Genomic DNA, 24880 nt, shown 5'->3' with positions numbered 1-24880 from the left:
CACCGCTTTCACAGACAAACACACTCTGGCCATCTGCCTTTGCCTTCCCTCCAAGCACTCCCAACACACTCTCACTACCGGCACAGACCACCTCCCAAAATGCCAGCACCAAACCGATTTCTGACACACGCTACATCTAAGGGCTTAGAGCTGTTGCTGGTCCTCACCTTCCCTTGACACCGGTTTCACAGCCAAACGCATTCTGCCCATCTGCGCTGCCCTTGCCTCCCAGAACTCCCAACACACATTCTCAGGCACGCTCACGCTCTCACTCTGACTCCCAGTACAGAGCACCTCCCAAAGTGCAAATACCCAAGCCATTTCTGACACACGCTACATCTAAGAGCTTAGAGCTGTTGCTGGTCCTCACCTTCCCTTGATACCGCTTTCACAGCCAAACACAATCTGGCCATCTACGCTGGCTTTGCCTCCCAGCACTCCCAACACACATTCTCAGGCTCACTCTCACTCTCACTCCCGGCACAGACCACCTCCCAAAGTGCAAACACCCAACCGATTTCTGACATACGCTACATCTAAGGGCTTAGAGCTGTTGCTGGTCTTCACCTTCCCTTGACACCGCTTTCACAGCCAAACACATTCTGCCCATCTACCCTGGCTTTGCCTCCCAGCACTCCCAACACACATTCTCAGGCTCACTCTCACTCTCACTCCCGGCACAGACCACCTCCCAAAGTGCAAACGTCCAAGCCATTTCTCCCCTACGATAGGCCTAAGGGCTTAGAGCTGTTGCTGGTCCTCACCTTCCCTTGACACCGCTTTCACAGCCAAACACACTCTGCCCATCTGCCTTTGCCTTGCCTCCCAGCACTCCCAACACACTCTCACTATCGGCACAGACCACCTCCCAAAGTGCAAACACCCAACCGATTTCTAACACACGCTACATCTAAGGGATTAGAGCTGTTGCTGGTCCTCACCTTCCCTTGACACCGCTTTCACAGCCAAACACACTCTGCCCATCTACCCTGGCTTTCCCTCCCAGCATTCCCAATACATATTCTCAGGCTCACTATCACTCTCACTCCCGGCACAGACCACATCCCAAAGTGCAAACGTCCAAGCCATTTCTCCCCTACGATAGGCCTAAGGGCTTAGAGCTGTTGCTGGTCCTCACCTTCCCTTGACACCGCTTTCACAGCCAAACACACTCTGCCCATCTGCCTTTGCCTTGCCTCCCAGCACTCTCAACGCACATTCTCAGGTTCAATCTCACTCTCACTCCCGGCACACAACACCTCCCAAAGTGCAAACGTCCAAGCATTTTCTGCCGCATGCTACATCTAAGGGCTTAGAGCTGTTGCTGGTCCTCACCTTCCCTTGACACCGCTTTCACAGCCAAACACACTCTGCCCATCTACCCTGGCTTTGCCGCCCAGCACTCCCAACACACATTCTCAGGTTGAATCTCATTCTCACTCGCGGCACAGACCACCTCCCAAAATGCCAACACCGAAGCGATTTCTGACACACGCTACATCTAAGGGCTTAGAGCTGTTGCTGGTCCTCACCTTCCCTTGACACCGCTTTCACAGCCAAACACACTCTGGCCATCTGCCTTTAACTTGCCTCCCAGCACTCCCAACACACATTCTCAGGTTCAATCTCACTCTCACTCCCGGCACAGACCACCTCCCAAAGTGCAAACCTCCAAGCCATTTCTCCCATACGATAGGCCTAAGGCCTTAGAGCTGTTGCTGGTCCTCACCTTCCCTTGACAACGCTTTCACAGCCAAACACACTCTGCCCATCTGCCTTTGCTTTGCCTCCCAGCACTCCCAAATCACTCTCTCTCCCGGCACACACCACCTCCCAAAGTCAAAACACCCAAGCGATTTCGGCCGCATGCTACATCTAAGGGCTTAGAGCTGTTGCTGGCCCTCACCTTCCCTTGACACCGCTTTCACAGCCAAACACACTCTGCCCATCTACCCTGGCTTTGCCTCCCAGCACTCCCAAAACATATTCTCAGGCTCACTATCACTCTCACTCCCGGCACAGACCACCTCCCAAAGTGCAAACGTCCAAGCCATTTCTCCCCTACGATAGGCCTAAGGGCTTAGAGCTGTTGCTGGTCCTCACCTTCCCTTGACACCGCTTTCACAGTCAAACACACTCTGCCCATCTGCGCTGCCCTTGCCTCCCAGCACTCCCAACACACATTCTCAGACTCAATCTCACTCTCACTCCCGGCACATACCACCTCCCAAAGTGCAAACGTCCAAGCCATTTCTCCCCTACGATAGGCCTAAGAGCTTAGAGCTGTTGCTGGTCCGCACCTTCCCTTGACACCGCTTTCACAGCCAAACACACTCTGCCCATCTACCCTGGCTTTCCCTCCCAGCACTCCCAACACACATTCTCAGGCTCACTCTCACTCTCACTCCCGGCAGAGACCAGCAAACAAAGTGCCAACACAGACCATTTCTTCCATACAATAGGCCTAAAAGCTTAGAGCTGTTGCTGGTTCTCACCTTCCCTTGACACCGCTTTCACAGCCAAACACACTCTGCCCATCTGCCTTTGCCTTGCATCCCAGCACTCCCAAATCACTCTCTCTCCCGGCACACACCACCTCCCAAAGTCAAAACACCCAAGCGATTTCTGCCGCATGCTACATCTAAGGGCTTAGAGCTGTTGCTGGTCCTCACCTTCCCTTGACACCGCTTTCACAGCCAAACACACTCTGCCCATCTACCCTGGCTTTCCCTCCCAGCACTCCCAAAACATATTCTCAGGCTCACTATCACTCTCACTCCCGGCACAGACCACCTCCCAAAGTGCAAACCTCCAAGCCATTTCTCCCCTACGATAGTCCTAAGGGCTTAGAGCTGTTGCTGGTCCTCACCTTCCCTTGACACCGCTTTCACAGCCAAACACACTCTGCCCATCTGTGCTGCCCTTGCCTCCCAGCACTCCCAACACACATTCTCAGGTTGAATCTCACTATCACAGCCGGCACAGACCACCTCCCAAAGTGCAAACACCCAAGCGATTTCTGACACACGCTACATCTAAGAGCTTAGAGCTGTTGCTGGTCCTCACCTTACCTTGACACCGCTTTCACAGCCAAACACACTCTGCCCATCTGCGCTGCCCTTGCCTCCCAGCACTCCCAACACATATTCTCAGGCTCACTATCACTCTCACTCCCGGCACGCACCACCTCCCAAAGTGCAAACGTCCAAGCCATTTCTCCCCTACGATAGGCCTAAGGGCTTAGAGCTGTTGCTGGTCCTCACCTTCCCTTGACACCGCTTTCACAGCCAAACACACTCTGCCCATCTACCCTGGCTTTCCCTTCCAGCACTCCCAACACACATTGTCAGGCTCACTCTCACTCTCACTCCCGGCAGAGACCAGCAAACAAAGTGCCAACACAGAAGCCATTTCTTCCATACAATAGGCCTAAAAGCTTAGAGCTCTTGCTGGTTCTCACCTTCCCTTGACTCCGCTTTCACAACCAAACACACTCTGGCCATCTGCCTTTAACTTGCCTCCCAGCACTCCCAACACACATTCTCAGGTTCAATCTCACTCTCACTCCCGGCACAGACCACCTCCCAAAGTGCAAACCTCCAAGCCATTTCTCCCATACGATAGGCCTAAGGGCTTCGAGCTGTTGCTGGTCCTCACCTTCCCTTGACACCGCTTTCACAGCCAAACACACTCTGCCCATCTGCCTTTGCCTTCCCTCCCAGCACTCTCAACGCACATTCTCAGGTTCAATCTCACTCTCACTCCCGGCACACAACACCTCCCAAAGTGCAAACGTCCAAGCATTTTCTGCCGCATGCTACATCTAAGGGCTTAGAGCTGTTGCTGGTCCTCACCTTCCCTTGACACCGCTTTCACAGCCAAACACACTCTGCCCATCTGCCTTTGCCTTGCCGCCCACCACTCCCAACACACTCTCACTATCGTCACAGACCACCTCCCAAAGTGCAAACACCCAAGCCATTTCTGACACACGCTACATCTAAGAGCTTAGAGCTGTTGCTGGTCCTCACCTTCCCTTGACACCGCTTTCACAGCCAAACACACTCTGCCCATCTGCGCTGCCCTTGCCTCCCAGCACTCCCAACACACATTCTCAGGCTCACTCTCACTCTCACTCCCGGCACAGACCACCTCCCAAAGTGCAAACGTCCAAGCCATTTCTCCCCTACGATAGGCCTAAGGGCTTAGAGCTGTTGCTGGTCCTCACCTTCCCTTGACACCGCTTTCACAGCCAAACACACTCTGCCCATCTACCCTGGATTTGCCTCCCAGCACTCCCAACACACATTCTCAGGTTGAATCTCATTCTCACTCGCGGCACAGACCACCTCCCAAAATGCCAACACCGAAGCGATTTCTGACACACGCTACATCTAAGGGCTTAGAGCTGTTGCTGGTCCTCACCTTCCCTTGACACCGCTTTCACAGCCAAACACACTCTGCCCATCTGCCTTTGCCTTGCCTCCCAGCACTCCCAAATCACTCTCTCTCCCGGCACACACCACCTCCCAAAGTCAAAACACCCAAGCGATTTCGTCCGCATGCTACATCTAAGGGCTTAGAGCTGTTGCTGGTCCTCACCTTCCCTTGACACCGCTTTCACAGCCAAACACACTCTGCCCATCTGCGCTGCCCTTGCCTCCCAGCACTCCCAACACACATTCTCAATTTCAATCTCTCTCTCACTCCTGGCACAGACCACCTCCCAAAGTGCAAACACCCAACCGATTTCTGACATACGCTACATCTAAGAGCTTAGAGCTGTGGCTGGTCCTCACCTTCCCTTGACACCGCTTTCACAGCCAAACACACTCTGGCCATCTACGCTGGTTTTGCCTCCCAGCACTCCCAACACACATTCTCAGGTTGAATCTCACTATCACTGCCGGCACAGACCACTTCCCAAAGAGCAAATACCCAAGCGATTTCTGACACACGCTACATCTAAGGGCTTAGAGCTGTTGCTGGTCCTCACCTTCCCTTGACACCGCTTTCACAGCCAAACACACTCTGCCCATCTGCCTTTGCCTTGCCGTCCACCACTCCCAACACACTCTCACTATCGTCACAGACCACCTCCCAAAGTGCAAACACCCAAGCGATTTCTGACACACGCTACATCTAAGAGCTTAGAGCTGTTGCTGGTCTTCACCTTCCCTTGACACCGCTTTCACAGCCAAACACACTCTGCCCATCTACCCTGGCTTTGCCTCCCAGCACTCCCAACACACATTCTCAGGCTCAATCTCACTCTCACTCCCGGCACACAACACCTCCCAAAGTGCAAACCTCCAAGCCATTTCTCCCCTACGATAGGCCTAAGGGCTTAGAGCTGTTGCTGGTCTTCACCTTCCCTTGACACCGCTTTTACAGCCAAACACACTCTGGCCATCTACCCTGGTTTTGCCTCCCAGCACTCCCAATACATATTCTCAGGCTCACTATCACTCTCACTCCCGGCAAAGACCACCTCCCAAAGTGCAAACGTCCAAGCCATTTACGATAGGCCTAAGGGCTTAGAGCTGTTGCTGGTCCTCACCTTCCCTTGACACCGCTTTCACAGCCAAACACACTCTGCCCATCTGCCTTTGCCTTGCATCCCAGCACTCCCAAATCACTCTCTCTCCCGGCACACACCACCTCCCAAAGTCAAAACACCCAAGCGATTTCGGCCGCATGCTACATCTAAGGGCTTAGAGCTGTTGCTGGTCCTCACCTTCCCTTGACACCGCTTTCACAGCCAAACACACTCTGCCCATCTGCCTTTGCCTTGCCTCCCAGCACTCCCAACACACTCTCACTATCGGCACAGATCACCTCCCAAAGTGCAAACCCCCAAGCGATTTCTGACATACGCTACATCTAAGGGATAAGAGCTGTTGCTGGTCTTCACCTTCCCTTGACACCGCTTTCACAGCCAAACACACTCTGCCCATCTGCCTTTGCCTTGCCTCCCAGCACTCCCAACACACATTCTCAATTTCAATCTCTCTCTCACTCCTGGCACAGACCACCTCCCAAAGTGCAAACACCCAACCGATTTCTGACATACGCTACATCTAAGAGCTTAGAGCTGTGGCTGGTCCTCACCTTCCCTTGACACCGCTTTCACAGCCAAACACACTCTGGCCATCTACGCTGGTTTTGCCTCCCAGCACTCCCAACACACATTCTCAGGTTGAATCTCACTATCACTGCCGGCACAGACCACTTCCCAAAGAGCAAATACCCAAGCGATTTCTGACACACGCTACATCTAAGGGCTTAGAGCTGTTGCTGGTCCTCACCTTCCCTTGACACCGCTTTCACAGCCAAACACACTCTGCCCATCTGTGCTGCCCTTGCCTCCCAGCACTCCCAACACACATTCTCAGGCACAGTCATGCTCTCACTCTCACTCCCAGCACAGACCACCTCCCAAAGTGCAAACACCCAACCGATTTCTGACACATGATACATCTAAGGGCTTAGAGCTGTTGCTGGTCCTCACATTCCCTTGACACCGCTTTCACAGACAAGCACACTCTGCCCATCTACCCTGGCTTTGCCTCCCAGCACTCCCAATACATATTCTCAGGCTCAATCTCACTCTCATTCCCGACACACACAACCTCCCAAAGTGCAAACATCCAAGCCATTTCTCCCCTACCATAGGCCTAAGGCCTTAGAGCTGTTGCTGGTCCTCACCTTCCCTTGACACCGCTTTCACAGACAAACACACTCTGGCCATCTGCCTTTGCCTTCCCTCCAAGCACTCCCAACACACTCTCACTACCGGCACAGACCACCTCCCAAAATGCCAGCACCAAACCGATTTCTGACACACGCTACATCTAAGGGCTTAGAGCTGTTGCTGGTCCTCACCTTCCCTTGACACCGGTTTCACAGCCAAACGCATTCTGCCCATCTGCGCTGCCCTTGCCTCCCAGAACTCCCAACACACATTCTCAGGCACGCTCACGCTCTCACTCTGACTCCCAGTACAGAGCACCTCCCAAAGTGCAAATACCCAAGCCATTTCTGACACACGCTACATCTAAGAGCTTAGAGCTGTTGCTGGTCCTCACCTTCCCTTGATACCGCTTTCACAGCCAAACACAATCTGGCCATCTACGCTGGCTTTGCCTCCCAGCACTCCCAACACACATTCTCAGGCTCACTCTCACTCTCACTCCCGGCACAGACCACCTCCCAAAGTGCAAACACCCAACCGATTTCTGACATACGCTACATCTAAGGGCTTAGAGCTGTTGCTGGTCTTCACCTTCCCTTGACACCGCTTTCACAGCCAAACACATTCTGCCCATCTACCCTGGCTTTGCCTCCCAGCACTCCCAACACACATTCTCAGGCTCACTCTCACTCTCACTCCCGGCACAGACCACCTCCCAAAGTGCAAACGTCCAAGCCATTTCTCCCCTACGATAGGCCTAAGGGCTTAGAGCTGTTGCTGGTCCTCACCTTCCCTTGACACCGCTTTCACAGCCAAACACACTCTGCCCATCTGCCTTTGCCTTGCCTCCCAGCACTCCCAACACACTCTCACTATCGGCACAGACCACCTCCCAAAGTGCAAACACCCAACCGATTTCTAACACACGCTACATCTAAGGGATTAGAGCTGTTGCTGGTCCTCACCTTCCCTTGACACCGCTTTCACAGCCAAACACACTCTGCCCATCTACCCTGGCTTTCCCTCCCAGCATTCCCAATACATATTCTCAGGCTCACTATCACTCTCACTCCCGGCACAGACCACATCCCAAAGTGCAAACGTCCAAGCCATTTCTCCCCTACGATAGGCCTAAGGGCTTAGAGCTGTTGCTGGTCCTCACCTTCCCTTGACACCGCTTTCACAGCCAAACACACTCTGCCCATCTGCCTTTGCCTTGCCTCCCAGCACTCTCAACGCACATTCTCAGGTTCAATCTCACTCTCACTCCCGGCACACAACACCTCCCAAAGTGCAAACGTCCAAGCATTTTCTGCCGCATGCTACATCTAAGGGCTTAGAGCTGTTGCTGGTCCTCACCTTCCCTTGACACCGCTTTCACAGCCAAACACACTCTGCCCATCTACCCTGGCTTTGCCGCCCAGCACTCCCAACACACATTCTCAGGTTGAATCTCATTCTCACTCGCGGCACAGACCACCTCCCAAAATGCCAACACCGAAGCGATTTCTGACACACGCTACATCTAAGGGCTTAGAGCTGTTGCTGGTCCTCACCTTCCCTTGACACCGCTTTCACAGCCAAACACACTCTGGCCATCTGCCTTTAACTTGCCTCCCAGCACTCCCAACACACATTCTCAGGTTCAATCTCACTCTCACTCCCGGCACAGACCACCTCCCAAAGTGCAAACCTCCAAGCCATTTCTCCCATACGATAGGCCTAAGGCCTTAGAGCTGTTGCTGGTCCTCACCTTCCCTTGACAACGCTTTCACAGCCAAACACACTCTGCCCATCTGCCTTTGCTTTGCCTCCCAGCACTCCCAAATCACTCTCTCTCCCGGCACACACCACCTCCCAAAGTCAAAACACCCAAGCGATTTCGGCCGCATGCTACATCTAAGGGCTTAGAGCTGTTGCTGGCCCTCACCTTCCCTTGACACCGCTTTCACAGCCAAACACACTCTGCCCATCTACCCTGGCTTTGCCTCCCAGCACTCCCAAAACATATTCTCAGGCTCACTATCACTCTCACTCCCGGCACAGACCACCTCCCAAAGTGCAAACGTCCAAGCCATTTCTCCCCTACGATAGGCCTAAGGGCTTAGAGCTGTTGCTGGTCCTCACCTTCCCTTGACACCGCTTTCACAGTCAAACACACTCTGCCCATCTGCGCTGCCCTTGCCTCCCAGCACTCCCAACACACATTCTCAGACTCAATCTCACTCTCACTCCCGGCACATACCACCTCCCAAAGTGCAAACGTCCAAGCCATTTCTCCCCTACGATAGGCCTAAGAGCTTAGAGCTGTTGCTGGTCCGCACCTTCCCTTGACACCGCTTTCACAGCCAAACACACTCTGCCCATCTACCCTGGCTTTCCCTCCCAGCACTCCCAACACACATTCTCAGGCTCACTCTCACTCTCACTCCCGGCAGAGACCAGCAAACAAAGTGCCAACACAGACCATTTCTTCCATACAATAGGCCTAAAAGCTTAGAGCTGTTGCTGGTTCTCACCTTCCCTTGACTCCGCTTTCACAGCCAAACACACTCTGGCCATCTGCCTTTAAGTTGCCTCCCAGCACTCCCAACACACATTCTCAGGTTCAATCTCACTCTCACTCCCGGCACAGACCACCTCCCAAAGTGCAAACCTCCAAGCCATTTCTCCCCTACGATAGGCCTAAGGGCTTAGAGCTGTTGCTGGTCCTCACCTTCCCTTGACACCGCTTTCACAGCCAAACACACTCTGCCCATCTGCCTTTGCCTTGCCTCCCAGCACTCCCAAATCACTCTCTCTCCCGGCACACACCACCTCCCAAAGTCAAAACACCCAAGCGATTTCGGCCGCATGCTACATCTCAGGGCTTATAGCTGTTGCTGGCCCTCACCTTCCCTTGATACCGCTTTCACAGCCAAACACACTCTGCCCATCTACCCTGGCTTTCCCTCCCAGCACTCCCAAAACATATTCTCAGGCTCACTATCACTCTCACTCCCGGCAAAGACCACCTCCCAAAGTGCAAACGTCCAAGCCATTTACGATAGGCCTAAGGGCTTAGAGCTGTTGCTGGTCCTCACCTTCCCTTGACACCGCTTTCACAGCCAAACACACTCTGCCCATCTGCCTTTGCCTTGCATCCCAGCACTCCCAAATCACTCTCTCTCCCGGCACACACCACCTCCCAAAGTCAAAACACCCAAGCGATTTCTGCCGCATGCTACATCTAAGGGCTTAGAGCTGTTGCTGGTCCTCACCTTCCCTTGACACCGCTTTCACAGCCAAACACACTCTGCCCATCTACCCTGGCTTTCCCTCCCAGCACTCCCAAAACATATTCTCAGGCTCACTATCACTCTCACTCCCGGCACAGACCACCTCCCAAAGTGCAAACCTCCAAGCCATTTCTCCCCTACGATAGTCCTAAGGGCTTAGAGCTGTTGCTGGTCCTCACCTTCCCTTGACACCGCTTTCACAGCCAAACACACTCTGCCCATCTGTGCTGCCCTTGCCTCCCAGCACTCCCAACACACATTCTCAGGTTGAATCTCACTATCACAGCCGGCACAGACCACCTCCCAAAGTGCAAACACCCAAGCGATTTCTGACACACGCTACATCTAAGAGCTTAGAGCTGTTGCTGGTCCTCACCTTCCCTTGACACCGCTTTCACAGCCAAACACACTCTGCCCATCTGCGCTGCCCTTGCCTCCCAGCACTCCCAACACATATTCTCAGGCTCACTATCACTCTCACTCCCGGCACGCACCACCTCCCAAAGTGCAAACGTCCAAGCCATTTCTCCCCTACGATAGGCCTAAGGGCTTAGAGCTGTTGCTGGTCCTCACCTTCCCTTGACACCGCTTTCACAGCCAAACACACTCTGCCCATCTACCCTGGCTTTCCCTTCCAGCACTCCCAACACACATTGTCAGGCTCACTCTCACTCTCACTCCCGGCAGAGACCAGCAAACAAAGTGCCAACACAGAAGCCATTTCTTCCATACAATAGGCCTAAAAGCTTAGAGCTCTTGCTGGTTCTCACCTTCCCTTGACTCCGCTTTCACAACCAAACACACTCTGGCCATCTGCCTTTAACTTGCCTCCCAGCACTCCCAACACACATTCTCAGGTTCAATCTCACTCTCACTCCCGGCACAGACCACCTCCCAAAGTGCAAACCTCCAAGCCATTTCTCCCATACGATAGGCCTAAGGGCTTCGAGCTGTTGCTGGTCCTCACCTTCCCTTGACACCGCTTTCACAGCCAAACACACTCTGCCCATCTGCCTTTGCCTTCCCTCCCAGCACTCTCAACGCACATTCTCAGGTTCAATCTCACTCTCACTCCCGGCACACAACACCTCCCAAAGTGCAAACGTCCAAGCATTTTCTGCCGCATGCTACATCTAAGGGCTTAGAGCTGTTGCTGGTCCTCACCTTCCCTTGACACCGCTTTCACAGCCAAACACACTCTGCCCATCTGTGCTGCCCTTGCCTCCCAGCACTCCCAACACACATTCTCAAGTTCAGTCTCTCTCTCACTCCTGGCACAGACCACCTCCCAAAGTGCAAACACCCAACCGATTTCTGACATACGCTACATCTAAGGGCTTAGAGCTGTGGCTGGTCCTCACCTTCCCTTGACACCGCTTTCACAGCCAAACAGACTCTGGCCATCTACGCTGGTTTTGCCTCCCAGCACTCCCAAAACACATTCTCAGGTTGAATCTCACTATCACAGCCGGCACAGACCACTTCCCAAAGAGCAAATACCCAAGCGATTTCTGACACACGCTACATCTAAGGCCTTAGAGCTGTTGCTGGTCCTCACCTTCCCTTGACACCGCTTTCACAGCCAAACACACTCTGCCCATCTGCCTTTGCCTTGCCGCCCACCACTCCCAACACACTCTCACTATCGTCACAGACCACCTCCCAAAGTGCAAACACCCAAGCCATTTCTGACACACGCTACATCTAAGAGCTTAGAGCTGTTGCTGGTCCTCACCTTCCCTTGACACCGCTTTCACAGCCAAACACACTCTGCCCATCTGCGCTGCCCTTGCCTCCCAGCACTCCCAACACACATTCTCAGGCTCACTCTCACTCTCACTCCCGGCACAGACCACCTCCCAAAGTGCAAACGTCCAAGCCATTTCTCCCCTACGATAGGCCTAAGGGCTTAGAGCTGTTGCTGGTCCTCACCTTCCCTTGACACCGCTTTCACAGCCAAACACACTCTGCCCATCTACCCTGGATTTGCCTCCCAGCACTCCCAACACACATTCTCAGGTTGAATCTCATTCTCACTCGCGGCACAGACCACCTCCCAAAATGCCAACACCGAAGCGATTTCTGACACACGCTACATCTAAGGGCTTAGAGCTGTTGCTGGTCCTCACCTTCCCTTGACACCGCTTTCACAGCCAAACACACTCTGCCCATCTGCCTTTGCCTTGCCTCCCAGCACTCCCAAATCACTCTCTCTCCCGGCACACACCACCTCCCAAAGTCAAAACACCCAAGCGATTTCGTCCGCATGCTACATCTAAGGGCTTAGAGCTGTTGCTGGTCCTCACCTTCCCTTGACACCGCTTTCACAGCCAAACACACTCTGCCCATCTGCGCTGCCCTTGCCTCCCAGCACTCCCAACACACATTCTCAATTTCAATCTCTCTCTCACTCCTGGCACAGACCACCTCCCAAAGTGCAAACACCCAACCGATTTCTGACATACGCTACATCTAAGAGCTTAGAGCTGTGGCTGGTCCTCACCTTCCCTTGACACCGCTTTCACAGCCAAACACACTCTGGCCATCTACGCTGGTTTTGCCTCCCAGCACTCCCAACACACATTCTCAGGTTGAATCTCACTATCACTGCCGGCACAGACCACTTCCCAAAGAGCAAATACCCAAGCGATTTCTGACACACGCTACATCTAAGGGCTTAGAGCTGTTGCTGGTCCTCACCTTCCCTTGACACCGCTTTCACAGCCAAACACACTCTGCCCATCTGCCTTTGCCTTGCCGTCCACCACTCCCAACACACTCTCACTATCGTCACAGACCACCTCCCAAAGTGCAAACACCCAAGCGATTTCTGACACACGCTACATCTAAGAGCTTAGAGCTGTTGCTGGTCTTCACCTTCCCTTGACACCGCTTTCACAGCCAAACACACTCTGCCCATCTACCCTGGCTTTGCCTCCCAGCACTCCCAACACACATTCTCAGGCTCAATCTCACTCTCACTCCCGGCACACAACACCTCCCAAAGTGCAAACCTCCAAGCCATTTCTCCCCTACGATAGGCCTAAGGGCTTAGAGCTGTTGCTGGTCTTCACCTTCCCTTGACACCGCTTTTACAGCCAAACACACTCTGGCCATCTACCCTGGTTTTGCCTGCCAGCACTCCCAATACATATTCTCAGGCTCACTATCACTCTCACTCCCGGCAAAGACCACCTCCCAAAGTGCAAACGTCCAAGCCATTTACGATAGGCCTAAGGGCTTAGAGCTGTTGCTGGTCCTCACCTTCCCTTGACACCGCTTTCACAGCCAAACACACTCTGCCCATCTGCCTTTGCCTTGCATCCCAGCACTCCCAAATCACTCTCTCTCCCGGCACACACCACCTCCCAAAGTCAAAACACCCAAGCGATTTCGGCCGCATGCTACATCTAAGGGCTTAGAGCTGTTGCTGGTCCTCACCTTCCCTTGACACCGCTTTCACAGCCAAACACACTCTGCCCATCTGCCTTTGCCTTGCCTCCCAGCACTCCCAACACACTCTCACTATCGGCACAGATCACCTCCCAAAGTGCAAACCCCCAAGCGATTTCTGACATACGCTACATCTAAGGGATAAGAGCTGTTGCTGGTCTTCACCTTCCCTTGACACCGCTTTCACAGCCAAACACACTCTGCCCATCTGCCTTTGCCTTGCCTCCCAGCACTCTCAACGCACATTCTCAGGTTCAATCTCACTCTCACTCCCGGCACACAACACCTCCCAAAGTGCAAACGTCCAAGCATTTTCTGCCGCATGCTACATCTAAGGGCTTAGAGCTGTTGCTGGTCCGCACCTTCCCTTCACACCGCTTTCACAGCCAAACACACTCTGCCCATCTGTGCTGCCCTTGCCTCCCAGCACTCCCAACACACATTCTCAGGCACAGTCACGCTCTCACTCTCACTCCCAGCACAGACCACCTCCCAAAGTGCAAACACCCAACCGATTTCTGACACATGATACATCTAAGGGCTTAGAGCTGTTGCTGGTCCTCACCTTCCCTTGACACCGCTTTCACAGCCAAACGCACTCTGCCAATCTGCGCTGCCCTTGCCTCCCAGCACTCCCAACACACATTCTCAGGCACGCTCACGCTCTCACTCTGACTCCCAGTACAGACCACCTCCCAAAGTGCAAATACCCAAGCCATTTCTGACACACGCTACATCTAAGAGCTTAGAGCTGTTGCTGGTCCTCACCTTCCCTTGATACCGCTTTCACAGCCAAACACACTCTGCCCATCTACCCTGGCTTTCCCTCCCAGCACTCCCAACACACATTCTCAGGCTCACTCTCACTCTCACTCCCGGCACAGACCACCTCCCAAAGTGCAAACCTCCAAGCCATTTCTCCCCTACGATAGGCCTAAGGGCTTAGAGCTGTTGCTGGTCCTCACCTTCCCTTGACACCGCTTTTACAGCCAAACACACTCTGGCCATCTACCCTGGTTTTGCCTGCCAGCACTCCCAATACATATTCTCAGGCTCACTATCACTCTCACTCCCGGCACACAACACCTCCCAAAGTGCAAACGTCCAAGCATTTTCTGCCGCATGCTACATCTAAGGGCTTAGAGCTGTTGCTGGTCCTCACCTTCCCTTGACACCGCTTTCACAGCCAAACACACTCTGCCCATCTGCCTTTGCCTCAACGCCCAGCACTCCCAACACACATTCTCAGACTCAATCTCACTCTCACTCCCGGCACAGACCACCTCCCAAAGTGCAAACCTCCAAGCCATTTCTCCCATACGATAGGCCTAAGTGCTTAGAGCTGTTGCTGGCCCTCACCTTCCCTTGACACCGCTTTCACAGCCAAACACACTCTGCCCATCTACCCTGGCTTTGCCTCCCAGCACTCCCAATACATATTCTCAGGCTCAATCTCACTCTCAATCCCGACACACACAACCTCCCAAAGTGCAAACGTCCAAGCCATTTCTCCCCTACAATAGGCCTAAGGGCTTAGAGCTGTTGCTGGTCCTCACCTTCCCTTGACACCGCTTTCACAGCCAAACACACTCTGCCCATCTGCCTTTGCCTTGCCTCCCAGCACTCTCAACGCACATTCTCAGGTTCAATCTCACTCTCACTCCCGGCACACAACACCTCCCAAAGTGCAAACGTCCAAGCTTTTTCTGCTGCATGTTACATCTAAGGGCTTAGAGCTGTTGCTGGTCCTCACCTTCCCTTGACACCGCTTTCACAGACAAACACACTCTGGCCATCTGCCTTTGCCTTCCCTCCAAGCACTCCCAACACACTCTCACTACCGGCACAGACCACCTCCCAAAATGCCACCACCAAACCGATTTCTGACACACGCTACATCTAAGGGCTTAGAGCTGTTGCTGGTCCTCACCTTCCCTTGACACCGGTTTCACAGCCAAACGCACTCTGCCCATCTGCGCTGCCCTTGCCTCCCAGCACTCCGAACACACATTCTCAGGCACGCTCACGCTCTCACTCTGACTCCCAGTACAGAGCACCTCCCAAAGTGCAAATACCCAAGCCATTTCTGACACACGCTACATCTAAGAGCTTAGAGCTGTTGCTGGTCCTCACCTTCCCTTGATACCGCTTTCACAGCCAAACACAATCTGGCCATCTACGCTGGCTTTGCCTCCCAGCACTCCCAACACACATTCTCAGGCTCACTCTCACTCTCACTCCCGGCACAGACCACCTCCCAAAGTGCAAACACCCAACCGATTTCTGACATACGCTACATCTAAGGGCTTAGAGCTGTTGCTGGTCTTCACCTTCCCTTGACACCGCTTTCACAGCCAAACACATTCTGCCCATCTACCCTGGCTTTGCCTCCCAGCACTCCCAACACACATTCTCAGGCTCACTCTCACTCTCACTCCCGGCACAGACCACCTCCCAAAGTGCAAACGTCCAAGCCATTTCTCCCCTACGATAGGCCTAAGGGCTTAGAGCTGTTGCTGGTCCTCACCTTCCCTTGACACCGCTTTCACAGCCAAACACACTCTGCCCATCTGCCTTTGCCTTGCCTCCCACCACTCCCAACACACTCTCACTATCGGCACAGACCACCTCCCAAAGTGCAAACACCCAACCGATTTCTAACACACGCTACATCTAAGGGATTAGAGCTGTTGCTGGTCTTCACCTTCCCTTGACACCGCTTTCACAGCCAAACATACTCTGCCCATCTGCCTTTGCCTTGCCTCCCAGCACTCCCAAATCACTCTCTCTCCCGGCACACACCACCTCACAAAGTCAAAACACCCAAGCGATTTCTGCCGCATGTTACATCTAAGGGCTTAGAGCTGTTGCTGGTCCTCACCTTCCCTTGACACCGCTTTCACAGCCAAACACACTCTGCCCATCTACCCTGGCTTTCCCTCCCAGCATTCCCAATACATATTCTCAGGCTCACTATCACTCTCACTCCCGGCACAGACCACATCCCAAAGTGCAAACGTCCAAGCCATTTCTCCCCTGCGATAGGCCTAAGGGCTTAGAGCTGTTGCTGGTCCTCACCTTCCCTTGACACCGCTTTCACAGCCAAACACACTCTGCCCATCTGCCTTTGCCTTGCCTCCCAGCACTCTCAACGCACATTCTCAGGTTCAATCTCACTCTCACTCCCGGCACACAACACCTCCCAAAGTGCAAACGTCCAAGCATTTTCTGCTGCATGTTACATCTAAGGGCTTAGAGCTGTTGCTGGTCCTCACCTTCCCTTGACACCGCTTTCACAGACAAGCACACTCTGCCCATCTACCCTGGCTTTGCCTCCCAGCACTACCAATACATATTCTCAGGCTCAATCTCACTCTCAATCCCGACACACACAACCTCCCAAAGTGCAAACGTCCAAGCCATTTCTCCCCTACGATAGGCCTAAGGGCTTAGAGCTGTTGCTGGTCCTCACCTTCCCTTGACACCGCTTTCACAGCCAAACACACTCTGCCCATCTGCGATGCCCTTGCCTCCCAGCACTCCCAACACACATTCTCAGGCACGCTCACGCTCTCACTCTGACTCCCAGTACAGACCACCTCCCAAAGTGCAAATACCCAAGCCATTTCTGACACACGCTACATCTAAGAGCTTAGAGCTGTTGCTGGTCCTCACCTTCCCTTGATACCGCTTTCACAGCCAACCACACTCTGGCCATCTACCCTGGCTTTGCCTCCCAGCACTCCCAACACACATTCTCAAGTTCAGTCTCTCTCTCACTCCTGGCACAGACCACCTCCCAAAGTGCAAACACCCAACCGATTTCTGACATACGCTACATCTAAGGGCTTAGAGCTGTTGCTGGTCCTCACCTTCCCTTGACACCGCTTTCACAGACAAACACACTCTGGCCATCTGCCTTTGCCTTGCCTCCCACCACTCCCAACACACTCTCACTATCGGCACAGACCACCTCCCAAAGTGCAAACACCCAAGCGATTTCTGACACACGCTACATCTAAGAGCTTAGAGCTGTTGCTGGTCCTCACCTTCCCTTGACACCGCTTTCACAGCCAAACACACTCTGCCCATCTGCGCTGCCCTTGCCTCCCAGCACTCCCAACACACATTCTCAGGCTCACTCTCACTCTCACTCCCGGCACAGACCACCTCCCAAAGTGCAAACGTCCAAGCCATTTCTCCCCTACGATAGGCCTAAGGGCTTAGAGCTGTTGCTGGTCCTCACCTTCCCTTGACACCGCTTTCACAGCCAAACACACTCTGCCCATCTACCCTGGCTTTGCCTCCCAGCACTCCCAACACACATTCTCAGGTTGAATCTCATTCTCACTCGCGGCACAGGCCACCTCCCAAAATGCCAACACCGAAGCGATTTCTGACACACGCTACATCTAAGGGCTTAGAGCTGTTGCTGGTCCTCACCTTCCCTTGACACCGCTTTCACAGCCAAACACACTCTGGCCATCTGCCTTTAACTTGCCTGCCAGCACTCCCAACACACATTCTCAGGTTCAATCTCACTCTCACTCCCGGCACAGACCACCTCCCAAAGTGCAAAGCTCCAAGCCATTTCTCCCATACGATAGGCCTAAGGCCTTAGAGCTGTTGCTGGTCCTCACCTTCCCTTGACAACGCTTTCACAGCCAAACACACTCTGCCCATCTGCCTTTGCTTTGCCTCCCAGCACTCCCAAATCACTCTCTCTCCCGGCACACACCACCTCCCAAAGTCAAAACACCCAAGCGATTTCGGCCGCATGCTACATCTAAGGGCTTAGAGCTGTTGCTGGCCCTCACCTTCCCTTGACACCGCTTTCACAGCCAAACACACTCTGCCCATCTACCCTGGCTTTCCCTCCCAGCACTCCCAAAACATATTCTCAGGCTCACTATCACTCTCACTCCCGGCACAGACCAACTCCCAAAGTGCAAACGTCCAAGCCATTTCTCCCCTACGATAGGCCTAAGGGCTTAGAGCTGTTGCTGGTCCTCACCTTCCCTTGACACCGCTTTCACAGAAAAACACACTCTGCCCATCTGCCTTTGCCTTGCCTCCCAGCACTCTCAACGCACATTCTCAGGTTCAATCTCACTCTCACTCCCGTCACACAACACCTCCCAAAGTGCAAACGTCCAAGCATTTTCTGCCGCATGCTACATCTAAGGGCTTAGAGCTGTTGCTGGTCCGCACCTTCCCTTCACACCGCTTTCACAGCCAAACACACTCTGCCCATCTGTGCTGCCCTTGCCTCCCAGCACTCCCAACACACATTCTCAAGTTCAGTCTCTCTCTCATTCCTGGCACAGACCACCTCCCAAAGTGCAAACACCCAACCGATTTCTGACACACGCTACATCTAAGGGCTTAGAGCTGTGGCTGGTCCTCACCTTCCCTTGACACCGCTTTCACAGCCAAACACACTCTGCCCATCTACGCTGGTTTTGCCTCCCAGCACTCCCAAAACACATTCTCAGGTTGAATCTCACTATCACAGCCGGCACAGACCACGTCCCAAAGAGCAAATACCCAAGCGATTTCTGACACACGCTACATCTAAGGCCTTAGAGCTGTTGCTGGTCCTCACCTTCCCTTGACACCGCTTTCACAGACAAACACACTCTGGCCATCTGCCTTTGCCTTGCCGCCCACCACTCCCAACACACTCTCACTATAGGCACAGACCACCTCCCAAAGTGCAAACACCCAAGCGATTTCTGACACACGCTACATCTAAGAGCTTAGAGCTGTTGCTGGTCCTCACCTTACCTTGACACCGCTTTCACAGCCAAACACACTCTGCCCATCTGCGCTGCCCTTGCCTCCCAGCACTCCCAACACACATTCTCAGGCTCACTCTCACTCTCACTCGCAGCACAGACCACCTCCCAACGTGCAAACCTCCAAGCCATTTCTCCCCTACGATAGGCCTAAGGGCTTAGAGCTGTTGCTGGTCTTCACCTTCCCTTGACACCGCTTTTACAGCCAAACACACTCTGGCCATCTACCCTGGTTTTGCCTGCCAGCACTCCCAATACATATTCTCAGGCTCAATCTCACTCTCACTCCCGGCACACACCACCTCCCAAAGTGCAAACGTCCAAGCATTTTCTGCCGCATGCTACATCTAAGGGCTTAGAGCTGTTGCTGGTTCTCACCTTCCCTTGACTCCGCTTTCACAGCCAAACACACTCTGGCCATCTGCCTTTAACTTGCCTCCCAGCACTCCCAACACACATTCTCAGGTTCAATCTCACTCTCACTCCCGGCACAGACCACCTCCCAAAGTGCAAACCTCCAAGCCATTTCTCCCCTACGATAGGCCTAAGGGCTTAGAGCTGTTGCTGGTCCTCACCTTCCCTTGACACCGCTTTCACAGCCAAACACACTCTGCCCATCTGCCTTTGCCTTGCCTCCCAGCACTCCCAAATCACTCTCTCTCCCGGCACACACCACCTCCCAAAGTCAAAACACCCAAGCGATTTCGGCCGCATGCTACATCTCAGGGCTTACAGCTGTTGCTGGCCCTCACCTTCCCTTGATACCGCTTTCACAGCCAAACACACTCTGCCCATCTACCCTGGCTTTCCCTCCCAGCACTCCCAAAACATATTCTCAGGCTCACTATCACTCTCACTCCCGGCAAAGACCACCTCCCAAAGTGCAAACATCCAAGCCATTTACGATAGGCCTAAGGGCTTAGAGCTGTTGCTGGTCCTCACCTTCCCTTGACACCGCTTTCACAGCCAAACACACTCTGCCCATCTGCCTTTGCCTTGCATCCCAGCACTCCCAAATCACTCTCTCTCCCGGCACACACCACCTCCCAAAGTCAAAACACCCAAGCGATTTCGGCCGCATGCTACATCTAAGGGCTTAGAGCTGTTGCTGGTCCTCACCTTCCCTTGACACCGCTTTCACAGCCAAACACACTCTGCCCATCTACCCTGGCTTTCCCTCCCAGCACTCCCAAAACATATTCTCAGGCTCACTATCACTCTCACTCCCGGCACAGACCACCTCCCAAAGTGCAAACCTCCAAGCCATTTCTCCCCTACGATAGTCCTAAGGGGTTAGAGCTGTTGCTGGTCCTCACCTTCCCTTGACACCGCTTTCACAGCCAAACACACTCTGCCCATCTGTGCTGCCCTTGCCTCCCAGCACTCCCAACACACATTCTCAAGTTCAGTCTCTCTCTCACTCCTGGCACAGACCACCTCCCAAAGTGCAAACACCAAACCGATTTCTGACATACGCTACATCTAAGGGCTTAGAGCTGTGGCTGGTCCTCACCTTCCCTTGACACCGCTTTCACAGCCAAACACACTCTGGCCATCTACGCTGGTTTTGCCTCCCAGCACTCCCAAAACACATTCTCAGGTTGAATCTCACTATCACAGCCGGCACAGACCACCTCCCAAAGTGCAAACACCCAAGCGATTTCTGACACACGCTACATCTAAGAGCTTAGAGCTGTTGCTGGTCCTCACCTTCCCTTGACACCGCTTTCACAGCCAAACACACTCTGCCCATCTGCGCTGCCCTTGCCTCCCAGCACTCCCAACACATATTCTCAGGCTCACTATCACTCTCACTCCCGGCACGCACCACCTCCCAAAGTGCAAACGTCCAAGCCATTTCTCCCCTACGATAGGCCTAAGGGCTTAGAGCTGTTGCTGGTCCTCACCTTCCCTTGACACCGCTTTCACAGCCAAACACACTCTGCCCATCTACCCTGGCTTTCCCTCCCAGCACTCCCAACACACATTGTCAGGCTCACTCTCACTCTCACTCCCGGCAGAGACCAGCAAACAAAGTGCCAACACAGAAGCCATTTCTTCCATACAATAGGCCTAAAAGCTTAGAGCTCTTGCTGGTTCTCACCTTCCCTTGACTCCGCTTTCACAACCAAACACACTCTGGCCATCTGCCTTTAACTTGCCTCCCAGCACTCCCAACACACATTCTCAGGTTCAATCTCACTCTCACTCCCGGCACAGACCACCTCCCAAAGTGCAAACCTCCAAGCCATTTCTCCCATACGATAGGCCTAAGGGCTTAGAGCTGTTGCTGGCCCTCACCTTCCCTTGACACCGCTTTCACAGCCAAACACACTCTGCCCATCTACCCTGGCTTTGCCTCCCAGCACTCCCAAAACATATTCTCAGGCTCAATCTCACTCTCAATCCCGACACACACAACCTCCCAAAGTGCAAACGTCCAAGCCATTTCTCCCCTACAATAGGCCTAAGGGCTTAGAGCTGTTGCTGGTCCTCACCTTCCCTTGACACCGCTTTCACAGCCAAACACACTCTGCCCATCTGCCTTTGCCTTCCCTCCCAGCACTCTCAACGCACATTCTCAGGTTCAATCTCACTCTCACTCCCGGCACACAACACCTCCCAAAGTGCAAACGTCCAAGCATTTTCTGCCGCATGCTACATCTAAGGGCTTAGAGCTGTTGCTGGTCCGCACCTTCCCTTGACACCGCTTTCACAGCCAAACACACTCTGCCCATCTGCGCTGCCCTTGCCTCCCAGCACTCCCAACACACATTCTCAAGTTCAGTCTCTCTCTCACTCCTGGCACAGACCACCTCCCAAAGTGCAAACACCCAACCGATTTCTGACATACGCTACATCTAAGGGCTTAGAGCTGTGGCTGGTCCTCACCTTCCCTTGACACCGCTTTCACAGCCAAACAGACTCTGGCCATCTACGCTGGTTTTGCCTCCCAGCACTCCCAAAACACATTCTCAGGTTGAATCTCACTATCACAGCCGGCACAGACCACTTCCCAAAGAGCAAATACCCAAGCGATTTCTGACACACGCTACATCTAAGGCCTTAGAGCTGTTGCTGGTCCTCACCTTCCCTTGACACCGCTTTCACAGCCAAACACACTCTGCCCATCTGCCTTTGCCTTGCCGCCCACCACTCCCAACACACTCTCACTATCGTCACAGACCACCTCCCAAAGTGCAAACACCCAAGCCATTTCTGACACACGCTACATCTAAGAGCTTAGAGCTGTTGCTGGTCCTCACCTTCCCTTGACACCGCTTTCACAGCCAAACACACTCTGCCCATCTGCGCTGCCCTTGCCTCCCAGCACTCCCAACACACATTCTCAGGCTCACTCTCACTCTCACTCCCGGCACAGACCACCTCCCAAAGTGCAAACGTCCAAGCCATTTCTCCCCTACGATAGGCCTAAGGGCTTAGAGCTGTTGCTGGTCCTCACCTTCCCTTGACACCGCTTTCACAGCCAAACACACTCTGCCCATCTACCCTGGATTTGCCTCCCAGCACTCCCAACACACATTCTCAGGTTGAATCTCATTCTCACTCGCGGCACAGACCACCTCCCAAAATGCCAACACCGAAGCGATTTCTGACACACGCTACATCTAAGGGCTTAGAGCTGTTGCTGGTCCTCACCTTCCCTTGACACCGCTTTCACAGCCAAACACACTCTGCCCATCTGCCTTTGCCTTGCCTCCCAGCACTCCCAAATCACTCTCTCTCCCGGCACACACCACCTCCCAAAGTCAAAACACCCAAGCGATTTCGTCCGCATGCTACATCTAAGGGCTTAGAGCTGTTGCTGGTCCGCACCTTCCCTTGACACCGCTTTCACAGCCAAACACACTCTGCCCATCTGCGCTGCCCTTGCCTCCCAGCACTCCCAACACACATTCTCAATTTCAATCTCTCTCTCACTCCTGGCACAGACCACCTCCCAAAGTGCAAACACCCAACCGATTTCTGACATACGCTACATCTAAGAGCTTAGAGCTGTGGCTGGTCCTCACCTTCCCTTGACACCGCTTTCACAGCCAAACACACTCTGCCCATCTACGCTGGTTTTGCCTCCCAGCACTCCCAACACACATTCTCAGGTTGAATCTCACTATCACTGCCGGCACAGACCACTTCCCAAAGAGCAAATACCCAAGCGATTTCTGACACACGCTACATCTAAGGGCTTAGAGCTGTTGCTGGTCCTCACCTTCCCTTGACACCGCTTTCACAGCCAAACACACTCTGGCCATCTACCCTGGCTTTGCCTCCCAGCACTCCCAATACATATTCTCAGGCTCAATCTCACTCTCAATCCCGACACACACAACCTCCCAAAGTGCAAACGTCCAAGCCATTTCTCCCCTAGAATAGGCCTAAGGGCTTAGAGCTGTTGCTGGTCCTCACCTTCCCTTGACACCGCTTTCACAGCCAAACACACTCTGCCCATCTGCCTTTGCCTTGCCTCCCAGCACTCTCAACGCACATTCTCAGGTTCAATCTCACTCTCACTCCCGGCACACAACACCTCCCAAAGTGCAAACGTCCAAGCATTTTCTGCCGCATACTACGTCTAAGGGCTTAGAGCTGTTGCTGGTCCGCACCTTCCCTTGACACCGCTTTCACAGCCAAACACACTCTGCCCATCTGTGCTGCCCTTGCCTCCCAGCACTCCCAACACACATTCTCAAGTTCAGTCTCTCTCTCACTCCTGCCACAGACCACCTCCCAAAGTGCAAACACCCAACTGATTTCTGACATACGCTACATCTAAGGGCTTAGAGCTGTTGCTGGTCCTCACCTTCCCTTGACACCGCTTTCACAGACAAACACACTCTGGCCATCTGCCTTTGCCTTGCCTCCCACCACTCCCAACACACTCTCACTATCGGCACAGACCACCTCCCAAAGTGCAAACACCCAAGCCATTTCTGACACACGCTACATCTAAGAGCTTAGAGCTGTTGCTGGTCCTCACCTTCCCTTGACACCGCTTTCACAGCCAAACACACTCTGCCCATCTGCGCTGCCCTTGCCTCCCAGCACTCCCAACACACATTCTCAGGCTCACTCTCACTCTCACTCCCGGCACAGACCACCTCCCAAAGTGCAAACGTCCAAGCCATTTCTCCCCTACGATAGGCCTAAGGGCTTAGAGCTGTTGCTGGTCCTCACCTTCCCTTGACACCGCTTTCACAGCCAAACACACTCTGCCCATCTACCCTGGCTTTGCCTCCCAGCACTCCCAACACACATTCTCAGGTTGAATCTCATTCTCACTCGCGGCACAGACCACCTCCCAAAATGCCAACACCGAAGCGATTTCTGACACACGCTACATCTAAGGGCTTAGAGCTGTTGCTGGTTCTCACCTTCCCTTGACACCGCTTTCACAGCCAAACACACTCTGGCCATCTGCCTTTAACTTGCCTCCCAGCACTCCCAACACACATTCTCAGGTTCAATCTCACTCTCACTCCCGGCACAGACCACCTCCCAAAGTGCAAACCTCCAAGCCATTTCTCCCATACGATAGGCCTAAGGCCTTAGAGCTGTTGCTGGTCCTCACCTTCCCTTGACAACGCTTTCACAGCCAAACACACTCTGCCCATCTGCCTTTGCTTTGCCTCCCAGCA

Source organism: Pelecanus crispus, chromosome 31 (genome assembly GCF_030463565.1).
Source record: "Pelecanus crispus isolate bPelCri1 chromosome 31, bPelCri1.pri, whole genome shotgun sequence".
Classification (NCBI taxonomy): Eukaryota; Metazoa; Chordata; class Aves; order Pelecaniformes; family Pelecanidae; genus Pelecanus; species Pelecanus crispus.
This window is presented reverse-complemented; position numbering follows the sequence as displayed.